The sequence below is a fragment of the Mastigoproctus giganteus genome, chromosome 10 (genome assembly GCF_048544385.1).
Source record: "Mastigoproctus giganteus isolate SK-2022 chromosome 10, ASM4854438v1, whole genome shotgun sequence".
NCBI classification, from domain to species: Eukaryota; Metazoa; Arthropoda; class Arachnida; order Uropygi; family Thelyphonidae; genus Mastigoproctus; species Mastigoproctus giganteus.
The window spans coordinates 115903338-115918406 of NC_143584.1; the positions used below are offsets into that span (position 1 = coordinate 115903338).

Genomic DNA, 15069 nt, shown 5'->3' on the forward strand with positions numbered 1-15069 from the left:
TCTATCTAGTTATATTAAACAAGGCAGAAAAGGAAGTAAGCAAACCCTTAGCCATAATTATGAGAGCATACTTGGATTCAGGGAAAGTCCACACCGACTAGAGATGTGCAAATATATGTCCCAATTCACAAAGGGGGATCAAAGGATGATGCGAGTAATTACAGACCTGTTAGTTTAACTTCTCTTCCAGGGAAAATAATGGAGTCACTGGTTAAAGAAGTTGTTGTTGTTCTTGTTATTTGGTTTTTAGGAGCACTAGCAACTAAGGCCATATTGCTCTGGGGATATGAGGTGGTGATTCCCTGACCTTTCCGTATCCTCCATATTTGGTGGTCAGGGGCTGGAACCCCGGTCTAATCAAGAAGCGTGTGCTGCGCACTGCTGCTCCTGGCTACAGAGGTGCCGGTTAAAGTAGTAATGCAGGATCTTCTAGACAAGGCTGTAATTATATGTCAGACAGCGCATGGGTTTATCAAGGGGAAATCTTGTCTGACCAATGTGACTGGATACTAAAATGTAGTCACTAAGGAACTGGATGCAAAAAATAATTTTGATATCATATATTTGGATTTCAGGAAAGATTCTGCCACTGTAGAAATTGGAGCAGTATGGCATTAAGGGAAACTTGCCGCTATGGTTTGGTTTGATTTGGTTTTTATGGCACATGGGCGACTAAGGCCATAATGCATTCAGATATGACAGGAACTTTGCTAGCAGGGATAAGGAGGTGATTATCCCTTTGTATAAGGCAATTGTCAGGCCACAGTTTGAGTACTGAATACAGATCTGAAAGCCTCATTTTAGGAAGGATGTAGAGCTGCTGAAACAAATACAGATAAGGGTGATGAGATTGGTGAGGGGAACAAAGGGGTGCTCTTACCAAGAAAGGCTTAAGTTTTGGAAATTACAGCATCTGGAGACTAAGCACCTGCGAGGTGATCTGATTGATAGGTATAAGCCTTTGAATGGTTTGTGCAAGGTCAATGCTGGTGGGATTCTTCCTCTTGTTCAGATTACACCTGAGGGGACAAATTTAGGAAAGACAGTTGTAGAACAGATGTGTGGAAATTTGTCTTTGGCTTGCGTGTGGTTGGTTGCAAGAACAAACTTTCATGTGTCGTTGTGAAAGTTGATAGCTTAAATAAATTCACAAATAAATGAATAAATTGAAAAACTGTACAAACTTTTGGAGCAAATAGATGAGTAAAATGGGAAGGGTTTTTTTTTTTTGGATGCTGCTGTATAAGTTCTTTTTTGCATCATATGCCTCCACTAATGCTAAAACATCATATTGAGCTGCAGTGGTAAAAGAAGGAGAACTTTTTTACCAGGAAGTAGTAATATAAAATATGTTTTACTGGTTGAATCAAAAAAGGTTCTTCTTCCATTTCTGCATATAAACTTCAGTTAACAAAGAATTTTTCTAAGGCTCTGGATAAAGAATGAAGTGAATTCTGCTACTTAGTGAAAGTATTTGCCAATTTAACACAGATGCAAACTGAAAGAAGGAAATTTAAATGTGCCTCAAATAAAGAAACTCCTCAAGATAGTACATTTGAAGAAGAAAAAAAAGCTAAAGGATATCAAATTTGTAACTTGGCAAACATTTAACACAGCTGTTCCTGGAAGAAGGAAAGAACATTAACTACAATCTCTGGTGTCAAATGAATCGCTCGTTAAGTTACTAATATTTCCGTACATCTTTCAAAATTGGGAAGTGACAAAGACATAATTTTGCTATTTCATCAATTTCCTTTAGAATCTGCAAGTTATTTTTTGTGTTGGCCACTGAAATTATAACTACACACTGAATCTTTCTTCTCTGCCACTAAGCCATCTGTTCATTTGCCATCCAGTTTGACTATACCTTGAAGTATATCTTGAACACTTCCCATTTATCATTTGTATTTGTGAAAGTTACCATTTGGTCTCACTGAAAAGAACTTATATGATATCTTCAACCATCATAAGGTTTCTTTCTTTGAAAGTTATCATATATAATCTTCAAATAAAGGAACCATTTGTAAGCAGCAATCACACTATACTGAAGTGGGATCTATTTATAAAAAGTAACTGCTGTTACTCCTATGGATATTGATGTAAGAAAATGCTATCTAGCAATTCCAGAAATGTTCAATCATAATATACAGGACCAATGCACAAGTTCTAATCAATCTGTACAATTAAAGTGTCCCCATAATAAGACATTCTGATTTACTTTCTCATTCTGTTTGTTTGTAAAGATGTTCCTTATACTCATCAGTCATCTGGTGTGTAACACACTCCTATTCTCATCTTTGTTTACCCAATGCTTATATCACATCATACTGATTCAACATACATTAAAAGCATTACCTCTCCTCCCCTTCTTTCAAATTGATTCCTCCTGTACCCACCATACTTACCACATTCAACTTATGCATCTACCCTCCTCCTGTCAAGTCCTGTAAATATTCCTGTAAATATTGTATTTACCACATTCAACTTCTGCATCCACTTATCAGAATGGTATTATATTTCTGATGTCTGCATTTGTTGACTTAATTAATACTTCAGATTCATCAAATGTATTAACTACACACCTGGCATTAGTTTGCAAACAGATTTGAGGGACTTTTTTCATGTTATATTGCAAATTTAACACATCCTGTGTAATTGCTTATACCAATACTGTGTCCAGGAATTTTACTTTCCTCTTTAGCTATTGCGATCATTCACAAATTGTCATTTCCTAGGTTTGTGGGAGAGTAATGTAATAGAAAAACATCATATTGTGCACCAGCGGTAAACAAAGGGGAAACTTTTACTGGGTAGAAGTAATATAAAATATGTTCTACTGGTTGAATCAAAAAAAGGTTATTCTTCCACCTCTGAATATAAAGCTTTGGTTAATAAAGTATTTTTCTAAGGCTCTGGATAAAGAATGAAGTGAAATGTGCTACTTAATGAAAGTGTTTACCAATTTAACAGATACAAACTGAAAGAAGGAAATTTTAATGTGCCTCAAATAAAGAAAACTTCTCAAAGATGCTGCATTTGAAACAAAGCTACAAGATACCAAATTAGTAGCTTGACAATCATTTAAAGCAGTTATTCTTGGATTTCCGGGAAGAAGGAAAGAATATTAATTAAGAATCACTGGTGTCACATTATTTACTACAATGTTATAAAAATATGGGCTACTAAATTTTTATTTTTTATTTTAAATTTGTTTTCTTCATTCCCATCTCAATTCTTTTCCTCAAAATTTGGGAGATGTAAGCAAACAAAGGGGAATTCATTCATCAGAACACAACATGATTGCAAAGCAGTACCAAAGTCACTCGAATACTGCTGATTTCTACTGGTTTCATAAGAGGGAAAGCAAAATGAACTAGAGAAAAACTCCCTGAGTGACAATAGAATGTATATAGTGCATCATATGTTTTATTAAAGTATGTTAAAATGAATGACTCACTTTTTAAGATAATATATGTATTATTGAATGATATTTGAAATTAGCTTCACTATATCTTTTCATGTAGCCATAATTCTGGTATTTTTAGAATCAACAGATCAATTTCCTTTAAAATCTGAAACTTTTGATCCAAATGTTCAATTAGATTTACCCAATGTCAGGTAGTTAAAAAAAGTATAAAAAAACATGGGTAAATCTAACCTGATATTGAAGAAGATATGGCAGAAGTCCCATCATGGTCCATTACTTGCAAACAAAAGTAGTATTCCTCATTTGACTGTGCTATGCCTATTGGATAACTAGAACATTGAAACCCATGGACATATGAGTGGAAAATTTCTAAAGTGGCAACAGAGTATTAATGTAATAATATTGTTGTCTGATAAAAAAAAAAAAAAAAAAAAAAACGAACAACACAAAAGAAACCGTGAATAGCAGTTTTGACTGTTGAAAAAAAGTTAAATGAAATAAAACACGAACAGAATTACCAAATGATTCCAAGCCATAACTGTAGTCTTCACTGACACCAAAAAATACTGCACCACTTGAAATATGCACGTTATGGTGTACACATTTATCTATTTTTGGATTTTCGATATATTTCTATCCAAGCAGGGCCTGGAATGGTTTGGAATGAACCAGTATGGCATTATGCACATGGCTAACAGGAATAACATTCTTATTAGTCATATTCAGTGGGTAATATTATGTATAAACACTAACCACAATCTGGTATATTACTCTGAAGAGCATTCAAATATGTAAAAATACGGGATGTTTTGCATTCATAATTCCTTGGAATATACTAAAAATTTCCAGGAATACTCATTTTTAAATTTTCTGAAATGCAAATCACAAGTAAACTACTATCCCTTGAAATAGTTTTGCATTATTTTGTCTTAATCATCAATTATTTGTGTAATCAATCCTTAATTACATTATGGAAACTATAAATGGAAATGAATCAGACGATTGGAGATATTTCAATAAAGGGAAATGCAATAAAGACATATCTATATGTAAAAAAGTTCCAAATTTAATTAGCTGTAAAGGATGATCAATGCATTGCTCACAAAGATATTTAGATCTGATGTACAAAATTACCATAAAAAAATAAATATAAAAATTCTCAAAATATTTCACACCAAAAATTACACTAAGAACCAAAATCTTTAGTTTTAAATGTATAAAGACAATTTGATTGGCACGGTTTATATCTGGTCTTGTTGTTTTAGACAGCATATTCACTGAGCAATAATGCAACAATTTTATAAGAGAACCTATTTCTGCCAGAGAATATAATTCACTACAATTTGAAAGTAAGGTAGTCACTAATTCATTAATATAAAAATATTATAATGACACCAACTATTATAACAAAATACAGAAAATATTATAGCCACCAAAATAATTATAAACAAATAAATCAAGAAAATTAAATATTTAGCCTCACAAGAATGCATAAACATGCATACATAATAAATGCAATTGCAGTATCAATCTGTATTACACAAATGGAGAGCATGAAAATGTAGGATTAGTTACTAACAATGGAAAATTTCCATGTGAATCTGCAGTGGCACTTGAAAAGGAAAAAAGTGGCATAAGAAAAGCTTGAAAAATTTTGTAAGTGATATTTTGGTAGTGACCCTAAATGGAGCAACTCCAACAATTATGTTATAACTGCAGATACATTTAGAAATAGCCAAAGTACTTTCCACAGAAGACAAATGTGATGGATACGGTGAACACAATGATGAAAATCTTCTCTGAATCTAATGATGCTCTTTCGTTTTGGGCCAGAGAACTTGAAAACATTCTGATATCAATGTTGGGATAAATTTCAAAAATTCATTGAGTAAAACTTGCAAACTCATGAATTATTTAAAAATCAGAAGCAAAAATCCAATTTTACAAAATTAAGTTACATCATTAAAAAATGAAAAACTATTCTGAACTGTAAAACTAAGTAGAATAGTCAGGAACTTATGTTTAACAGATATTTAAAAATAAAATGTTGCATTAAAAATTCTTTATCAGATCTGAACCAGTTACATTAATAGGATGCCAATCGTGTATTTTTTAGTCAAGTAGTAGTCAGTTGAAAATACAGACGTATGAACCTTTGAATAGACTATGGTTCAAATTCATATAATGACAAAATAAAGCTAATGACGACATCCTCCTGAAATCTAAACTCCTCTGATCTATGTGGCTATCTCATTATTAAAGTTTATTATTAAAGATTTATCTGAAATTTTTCAGACAATGAGACTGGTCAAAGCACAAGTCATATAGATTTAAACTTGTTGACTAGTTAAAGAGCTCTTCAGTTTTTTTTATATAAAATCCTTAATAAAGTGAACTCTAAATTAATTAATGAATTATATAAAGAACTATAGTTTTATTTGGAGAAAGACTACAAAAAAATTTGGTGCAACTGATAAAATATTTAAGAAATGTAGAGTGCATTGCATCAAATTCCAACAATGACTTTTTCAAAATAATGTCTAACAAGAAATCATAAAATATGAGAAAGCAGCTTTCAATAAAATATTTATGAATTGTTACATTTATAAGGAAAATAATGATAACAATAAGGAGACTGAATTTCGTCTTTCTCCATCAGAGGATCAACATAATAATGCAATGGATCATCACAATTCAACTCCCCTCAAAAGACAGTTGGAACACAAAATTACGGCTTGTAAAATTTCTTGAACCTTTTAATCATTACAATAAAACATTAATTAATGAACTAATTATAAATGGAAGTATAGAAAAAAAATTAAAGTAAATATTTTCTTGCTGTCCAGTGTACTAAAAACAACAAAATTAGTATTGACTGAGAAAGTGTATTTATATAATGCTACTAATTTTGTTACCAAAAATGAGAGAGAATCATTAAGCAAGAAATCCACTAAAGTATTATGCTTTTTTAAAAAAGTTATTTAGAAACATTAATTGTATTTTAATTAATTAAATGATTTATGCAATATCAAAATACTCCTTTTTAATACTATTTTCACAAATTACACAGAAAGCAAGAATAAGATAGAAGGTCTAGAAAATTAGAAATTCCTGGACATCTCAACCACTAATCCTCCATATGTTTGATGTTACATAGAAATTTCTCATGTGGGACCAAACCAAATACTTTGCTAAAGTATAAACAATTTCAGTTATTTTGTGCATCCAACTGAAGAATAAAATTGTCGTAACAGATTATCAGCACATTATTTTCCCCTTTTATAACTGCTGTTATCCTTGGCAATCAATTATATCCTTAATTATTGCCTTTAGTCTGTAGTTACACACACATCATTCTTAGAACTGGAATCATCCCAGAGTCCAAAGAAGCCCTCATATTAACCTTACTGTTTGATGCATTCTGCTACTGCTTCCCTAAAAATAACTGGGTATGTAGTCTACCTCAGGGATTTTACTTGGTATCAGGCTGAAATAAAGGATATGTGGAATAGGGCTATAGTTAGTCTGCCATGAGCAAAAGTTGATGACGTTGTAGAGCAGATCACATCTTTTAAGGGCACAAAAGGTGATAATTTTGTACACAGCGGCACTAATGAAACTAAGAATAGGCAATCTGCAGACATACTTAAAAAGCACAGGGCAATGTTGAAAAAAAAATTGCAAGTCAGGGTTAAATTTGAAAGTGTCAGCAATTCTGCCCAGACTAGACAGGAGTAAGTATACAATGAGAGGCATGCCAATTAAATTTGGCCCAAGAGAGATTGTGCAAGACTCATGGAGTGGAATTTTTCTCAGATGGTTTGTGCATGTTAACAGAAGAGATGGCTTCTATAGGGATGGGATACACTTAATTAGAAAGAGTGCAAGAATATTTGCAGATGCTATCAAAGCAGTGTTAGGTGGGCCGGAAAACTGCTAGCTTGGGGGATAGATTCACAGGCTATCAGATTAACTACAGCTGTATGCAGAGGTGAAAGTGATTCTTGCATTGCTTCTATTGGAAGCTGCATCAGCCTGGAAAGCAAGGTGTTGAGGATTTCAAGCTTTGCTGTGTGTCATCATGGAACAAGTAAGTAGATGGGCTATGATAACTAAGAGTTAGAAAAGGTGTATGTATACTTGTATATACACCAATGCTAGTAACATAGTAAATAAATTTGATGAATTTCAGGTGCTGGTCAGACATCAAATGCAGACATTGTAGGGATATCAGAGAAGGGGTGTCATTCAAATATAAGGGATGCTGAATGTGAATATAGGGAGTACAATGTCTACAGAAAAGTTGGAGAGGAGGGAAGGGGATATGCTCTTAGATAAGAAGCACAAAAAATCTAAGGCTACTTAATTAGAAAGGGTGCAAAAATATTTGGAGCTGCTACTGAGACAGCTTAAGATGAGAAAACTAGTAGCCTAGGGGGATACACAGACTAATACATTAAAAAAAGCTGCAGGCAGAGGTGAAAGTGATACCTGCACTGATTCTATAGGAATGAGCAGCACCTTTTCCCCCAGCAATTTTGACTGAGAACACAGCACAAGCAGCCCTCCACCAGTTGACATGGTGGCCAGTGCAAGGTTGATGCAGACTGGAGTGACATACCACTGGGGGAAGAAAAAAAACAAGAGTAGGATGGGATGGATTTTGATTTTATTGGCGCAAAAACGACTAAGGCTATGTTGCACCATGACTACACCATAAAAATACAAATGACTAAAGATATATTGTGACCTTACAGAAAGGTTACAACTCAAAAACGTAAATACATAAAATCGAGTAAAACACAGAGACTACAATTAAATGCTCAATATTAAATTAAATTCAATATTTACCTATATATATATATATATATATAGGTAAATATTAATACAGTAAGGCTCCCATATCCGTGGGGGATACGTTCCAAAACCTACCGTGGATGGCTGAAACTGCGGATATAAGCGAACACCTGCTGCTAACCCCATATATAACGTGATTTTCTTGTACATGCATACGTATAATAAAGTTTAATTGATAAATTAAACCCACAGTAAGACATTACACACATTAAATACGTTAATAATAAGGTACAACTGACTCCCGATTTACCGAGAAGCAGATTAACCGGGACACTTCAAGGCTCCAAATTAAAAAAAAAAAAAAAAAAAACCAGAAATCATAAAATTCAAGTAATAACTAGAATGGGTATAAACATTTATTTTGCAAGTCGTAAATATGCGACAAGAACCGGGGTTATAAGTCATCATTGGAAGATAATTGTACCTATTATCTTGCAACCCCCGCTGTCTTCACACCTACCACTCAAAACAAAAAAAAAAAAAAAAGGGGGGGGGGGGAGATCAAACATTTAGTCTGATTTAGTGCATCCTGTCGATTGTTGTGTTCCATCGCACCACAAAAGGACAAATTTTGTTTTGTTATTTATGGCAGGGAAGTTGGAATTTTTTTTTTTTTTTTTTGTTTAGCAATTACAAAAATGATGAGCAAATGCAAGAGTTGTGCTTTCAAATTAAAAAAAAACTTAAAATTATTCAAAAGTTTGAAAACAGTGCATCTGTTAAATCTCTAAAGAAACATTATAATGTTGGTGACCAAACCATACGCAACATCCTAAAAAATAAAGGGAAGCATCGTATTGGACGTGAGTAGTACGTGTTCAGTTTTTTGTTTTTTTTCCTTGGTTAACCACAGGTAACTGAATCAGCGGATACGGGGACACAACTGTAGTTTGTAAAAATTTAAAAACACCTGAAATGTGGTCATTGTCTGATAAAATCTGATTGACTCAATCAGATGGGTGAAAGAGATAAAACATGTATCATTAAAATCTGGGCATTCTAATAAAATACGTTTCATGGATAAAACTGTGTCACAGGACTCACACGTAGGAGGGTCATCAGCCCTCAGCAAATATGAATGTGTCAGATGACTGTGTCCTATGTGGGTCCGGGCAAGAACAACTTCCTCATTTCGATTCCTCCACAGACTAGACAGCCACAGTTCAATTACAGGCTTTATATCATGTAATTTGTTTGTAGTCTGTCAATCCATGAATCCTGCCACTGGGAGTGAATCTTTTCATGTATTATTTGCCTGTAGTCTGTATAGAGGACTGACAGGCAACAATTATTAGTGGGAATTGCTGGTTTGGCTACAGTGTCAGCCAAATCATTTCCTCTAATCCCATTGTGGCTGGGAATCTAGCAGAAGCAGATGTCGTATTCACGTTCATGGAGCGATTACATCTTCTGCTGAATTTGAGACAGAATTGGGTGATGGTTATCTCACCTACAATAAAGCTTGTACGACACTCAAAGAATCAGAATATAGAATGACCGTTGGTACTGGCATTTATTAATGTGATCCAAGGCTAATTCTATAGCATGCAACTCTGAGTAAATATGTTGAATTCAGGGTGGAATGAGCTGCTTTGGTGTTTGGGAAACTTTGTCTACCTTTATTTCAAGTGTCCGAGTAGCTCTTGGACACGAATACCAAAAGGACGATTGGCAGTCTGATGGGTGTTGTATAAACTTTCCCATCGTGGCTCAAAAACGGATGGCCACATAGATTGCAAGAGATTTCAGTTTTAAAGCATACTTTAGAGACATTATCAGTTATGTTCAAGCGATAATGGTGGTTCATGTGCTTAAACATACAGGCTCTGGACAGGAGACATTCAATATGCTCCAGTAGCAAAACGGAGAGCCTGATAATGGACAGGATCCAGCCATCGGAGTACACTAAGGCTTTTTGTGCACTTTGTATGGAGTTGGCGGATATGTTCCAGAAAAACCAACTTTTTATCGAAAACGAGTCCCAAGAATTTTGTGTCTGACACTACTGGAATAGCATTTTGTCCAAGCCTTAATTCAGGTCAAGGATGAAGATTACACTTACAACAAAAGTGTATGCAAATGTTCTTCTGTGGCGAGAATCTGAATCCATTAGCAAGTGCCCAGGAATTAAGGTGATTAATTGCTTGTTTCAGTTGTCTTTCAATAACCCTCTTGTTGCATGACTGAGAAAATATGCTAAAGTCATCAACATAGAGGGTGCTGTTTACTGTCAGAGAAAGTTGTTCTGTGATGGAATTTACTTTTATGGCTAAAAGCATGACACTTAATACTGATCCTTGCAGTACTCTGTCCTCTTGGCAAAATGGACGAGAGATTGAGGATTTTACACGATCTTGTAAGGACCACTTGACTAGAAAGTTTTTAATAAAATCGGGTAGATGCCCTCTAAGACCAAGGTCACGCAAATTTTTTAAGGTGCCAAATCTCCAAGTTGTGTCATAAGCTTTCTCCATGTCAAAGAATACAGACATGTTTTAGGAAAGCTCCCGGATGGATGTTTCCAGTCTAATAAGATGGTCCAGAGTGGACCAGTTTCTTCGTGAACTGCACTGAATGTTGGAGAGAGAAGGTGGTTTAATTCTAAATACCATATTAAATGAAAATTAACCATTCTCTCCAGGATTTTGCACAGATAGCTAATCAGAGCGACAGGACGATAATTAGTAGGGATTTTAGGATCCTTTCCTGGCTTCGCAAAGGCAAGAACAATTGTCATGCACAAGGCATCCAAAAACTGCTCTTCACTATAGATTTTGTTATATAAAAGGAGTAGGTGATCCATAGATGTTGGTGAGAGGTGCTTTATCATTTCGTAATGGATGTCATATAGTCCAACAGCACTTGCTTTAGATAAGGAGAGAGAGAGAGAGAGAGAGAGAGAGAGAGAGCCCATTTTAATTCCTGCATCGTGAATGGCTTGTTGTAGGGACAAAGGCCCTTTAGTGTGAAATTTAGTGCCTGTTTTTCACTTTTATCTTTCAGAACCTGAAACTCGGGAATAGGAAGATATCCCAGAGATGTTTCAAAATGTTTTCCCAAGAGCACTGGCTATGGCAGTTGGCTCTGCAATAGTGCATCCATTATATTCTAGGAACGATAGGGAGTGAGATGTATATTTTCCCTTCATTTTCCATATTTTATCCCAGACAACCTTAGCGCTGGTAGACTGGGTAATAGGTGACATAAAATGGATCCATGATTCCTTCTGACTCTAACAGCGAGTGTAGTGTGCTTTGGCTTGTGCATGTTTAAAAGCTATAAGGTTGGACACAGAATATCCCCCAAGCTTTTTTTTTTTTTTTTTTGGAGCTTTTTTGCTTCCGTGCACTGTGACTTCCACCATGGTTTGGGAAAAGGTGGAAACGGGGGAGATGTTTTTAGAATTGCAATTTCAGCTGCATGGACGAAATTTTCTGTAATGTATGTGACTGCATCATTGATATGCTCCTGGCTGACTGCAGTGATGTCAAAATTTTCCTGATGTTGAAAGGCATTCCAGTCAGCCTGATCGAACTTCCACCATGGTAACCTAGGAGGAAGGCATGGTCTCCTACTGTGTAAGCAGGTTATTCCAGAGAAGTAATCACTTCCATATGGGTTCTCCTTCACTTCCCAAATGAGAGAAGGGAGAAGAAAAGGGGAGCAGATAGAAAGATCAATGGCAGAAAATGTATGGATAGGCATGCGGAAGGTGTTTGTTCCCACATTTAGAAGGGAGAGGTCATTGTCATTTAGCATATGATCTATGGCTCGTCCCCTTCCACTACCCCACAGGGTGTTATGTCCATTAAAATCTCCAAGAAGTATGAAAGTTGGAGGCAAATGCTTTACAAGATCATCAAAGTCTTTCTGGGGGATGGTCCCAGGTGGCAAATAAATAGAGCAGATGGTTATTAAAAATCCCAATGTAAGGAGAATTGCAACAGCCTCTATGCTGGTTGTAAGTAGCAAGGGCTAAACTGGGGTCTGGTTGCCCACAGGGGTAGCCACTCCTCCATGAGCAGGATCATCCACAATCCTATCCTTACGAAAAATTGTGATGTGACATTTTTCAAACTCAAACATTTTTAGGTTCAAACCATAGGACTGTTTCTAAAGGGGGAGGACTGTTTCTAACTGAAAGTTAGAAAGTTACAATTCAATCTAAGAAAGTTACAATTCAATCTAAGAAAGTTACAATTCAATCTAAGCAACATTGGGGGAGATCAGACAAGTTAGTTTTAAAAGTTTTTTCCCAGATATGTAGCATCATTGCATCAGCAACCACAATAACATATAGTATATTAAAGCTATGAAGAATAAAATCAATAGATTACTTATTACCCATGACCTTGTAAATCTGATGCTCTTTCTCTTTGATAAATACATATCAAAACCACATATTGCTTTCTGATCTTATTATTTAAATATCTCTTTTTTATCACCCCTAGTTTAATTATGAATCTTTATATATATATATATATATATATATATATATATATGGTTAATTTAAATATGGTTAAAAAATGGTTAATATAGTGAACTTAGATCAAATCAACAATTTTACACACAGTTCACATATAAACAGTTCACACACAATTTATATATTTCTGAGCTCAACAGAGCTGCTGGTAAATTGAATAAGATGCAAATATTATTGAAAGGAAAACATTCATTTTTGATGCAGGTGCATCTTTGGATTTATTGCCAGAATAGAAATCTTCTTCAAAAACAGATACATTTTAGTGCAAAAAGGTAACATGGGATGATATTTCAAAACAGTAGATCAGTCTTTATAAGTAATTTGATGAAAATACAAGCATTGTATAACAAGCTCGTTCACTGAACAAACAAACAGCAGTCTGTCTTATGTTTACTTGCTCATTTCAGAATATCAACAGAAATACCAACTGAAAATTATGCTTTCTTATTAGGTGAACACGTTACTTAACTGCCCGTCCATACTCCTCAAATTGCACACCTGTATCTAACACATTATTTTTTTCCAAAAATATTTCTTATCTAGAATGTCTTAATTGGATAACTAATTAATAAAAAAACATTTTTCCAAAGATGAGAATCATTTCATGTTTCTCTTCTGAGAACTATAATTTATAAATTTATCCCTTCTAAAAGTGCATATTTTATAGGTAATTTTTTCTTTTAATTTTTAAATTTGATATATTTTACTATTTATTTTATTTCCTCTTATATTCTATTCTTATATTCTATTACAATTAAGTTTTATTTTTGTTTTTCTAGCTATTTCTGCTCTAAATAATGAAAGTCAGCATATCAATGTCATTTTTGTTTTGAAAATATACAACTCTGTTTATTTATTGTGCACTGGAAAAACATGAAAGTATCAGAGTCTATTATATTCAAATAAATCTTTATTGAAGAATTTGAATGAAAATATGTATATAACAATACTGCCTATACACTTCTTTCATATATAAACCTACCCATTTAAGGTATTTATCCCATCATTTAATCAAACTACTCATGTGAAGAAGTATGATATGTATATAATCCCCACGGCAAACTGTTTGCTAAACAACATCACTTCTGCATTGCTTCTCTCTCTCTCTCTCTCTCTCTCTCTCTCTCTCTCTCTCTCTCTCTCTCGTGTGTGTGTGTGTGTGTGTGTGTGTGTGTGTGTGTGTGTGTGTGTGTGTGTGTGTGTGTGTGTGTGTGTGTGTGTGTGAAAATAAATGAAAATCAGAGGGAGAAAGGAGAGACAAGGATATATGGATGTCGCACATATTCCATTCCAAATTTTCAAACTGCATTTGAAGTGCCACATTAAATTCGTCATTATCATATAAAAGATAAATTCCATGAGTAAGCAATTCAGGTCTATCTGTCTAATCACTTCCCATGACCTTCACAGTGTTACCACAAAATCTATATATACTGTTCCATAAATGATTCATAAAACTGTCATTATAACTACTCCAGATGACGGTTGCTTGTTTCAAGTTTGTTTCCACTTGAATTGCGGCTGTTTACATTCCTCGTATGAAGCAATGCACCCATGTTTCATTAAAAGTAATAATGCTATACAGAAAAACATTTCCTCCTTCCAACTTTCTCTGCAGGTAAATAGTCATTCATTTGCTCTGATTTCATGTTTTCAGTTAATGTTCTGTGAATCCCCATCAGGTGCAACCTTTAGAACAACCAAGAATATCACAGGCTACAGCATGCACAACCGTATGTGACAAGCCCAGGTGAGAGGCTACTACCTCATATAATTTTGCTCACTTGTTGTTTTGCAAGAATTCGTCAGTTCATACTGTATTCCCTTTAGCTACTGATCTTGTTCTGCTGTTGCATTCAGGGTTAATAATCTGTTGGTTCTGTGCTATATTATCTAACTATACCATTTATTCACATGACATGATACTGAATTTCTGATGCTGGAAGAGGAATATTATATTATTACAAAAACTGAGCTACTCCACAGAGTTTCCTCATGGAACTAAGTTTCCAGTTGGTCTACTTTAAACAAGCACAGTGAAAACACAAACCCTCAACTGGTAATAAACTTTGAAGTTACATCAAATTGACAAATATAATACAAGTATAGCATTTATATCTTTCTTTTTTTTTTTCTTTTTTTTTTGCCACTTATGGAAAAATATGGTCATTGTAACTTTTCCTTCCACTCAATTTTTATTAACTAAATATTATACTATTTTGCTTATAACTTTAACATATTTCTAATTGTGAAACAGTATTAAACTTGCATTTTAAAACATTATAACTGTTGTTCTGCATGG

The 15069-nt window shown here is 34.3% G+C and overlaps 1 protein-coding gene across 8 annotated transcripts in view; it reads right to left on the reverse strand.

Moving 5' to 3' along the window:
* The window catches only part of LOC150079243 (uncharacterized), a 575463-nt gene that overhangs the window by 247981 nt on the left and 312413 nt on the right, over positions 1–15069 (reverse strand). The gene's annotated exons all lie outside the window — the stretch shown is intronic.